General features: G+C 45.2%; 1 protein-coding gene across 1 annotated transcript in view; it reads right to left on the reverse strand.

Moving 5' to 3' along the window:
* Positions 1–631, reverse strand: part of ASAH2 (N-acylsphingosine amidohydrolase (non-lysosomal ceramidase) 2) — a 98,632-nt gene that overhangs the window by 37,267 nt on the left and 60,734 nt on the right. The gene's annotated exons all lie outside the window — the stretch shown is intronic.

Raw genomic sequence — 631 nt, forward strand, 5'->3', positions numbered from 1 at the left:
ATCGCCGCAGTGCTGAAGGCAAAATAAGGTGACCCAACGAAGTACTGATGGGGTGGTCATAATAATCTGGCCACTCACGTTCAAATATAGTCCATATTCAAAGGCTGTTAAAACACATTGTTTACCCCTATCTTCAGAAAAAAAATCACTTCTATTGTGGTAAACAACCTGCTTCCCTATTGATAATGGTCTGGCCCTCTAGCAACTTCAGCGCGAAATTATAGCTAATTTACCTACAAACGTCAGGTGGTCATAATAATCTGGCCACTCAGTGTATATTAAGTATGTGAAACAAGACAAATGGAACCAAGACACACGCTTGATGAGTCTGGGAACTGCAATGAAGCCGAAGTGGCTGAAGCAGGGGAGAGAGGGGAGAGTCGGATGAAATCAGATTAACGAGCGTTGCTGAGATCATATAGTGACCTTAGGCTATAAGGGTCTGAGGATTCACCCAGAGTGAAATGGGAAGCCAGTGGAGAGTTCTGAGCAGGACATGGTTTAACTTGTTTTTTAAAGGGCTTCCTCCAGCTGTGGTGTTGATAAAACACTCTAGAGAAGAAAGAGGGAGCAAGAAGGCTAGACAGGGAGAAATAATGGTTGCTTAGGCGGGGGGTGGGGGGAGAGGGGG

The sequence above is a fragment of the Myotis davidii genome, unplaced genomic scaffold (genome assembly GCF_000327345.1).
Source record: "Myotis davidii unplaced genomic scaffold, ASM32734v1 scaffold933, whole genome shotgun sequence".
Classification (NCBI taxonomy): Eukaryota; Metazoa; Chordata; class Mammalia; order Chiroptera; family Vespertilionidae; genus Myotis; species Myotis davidii.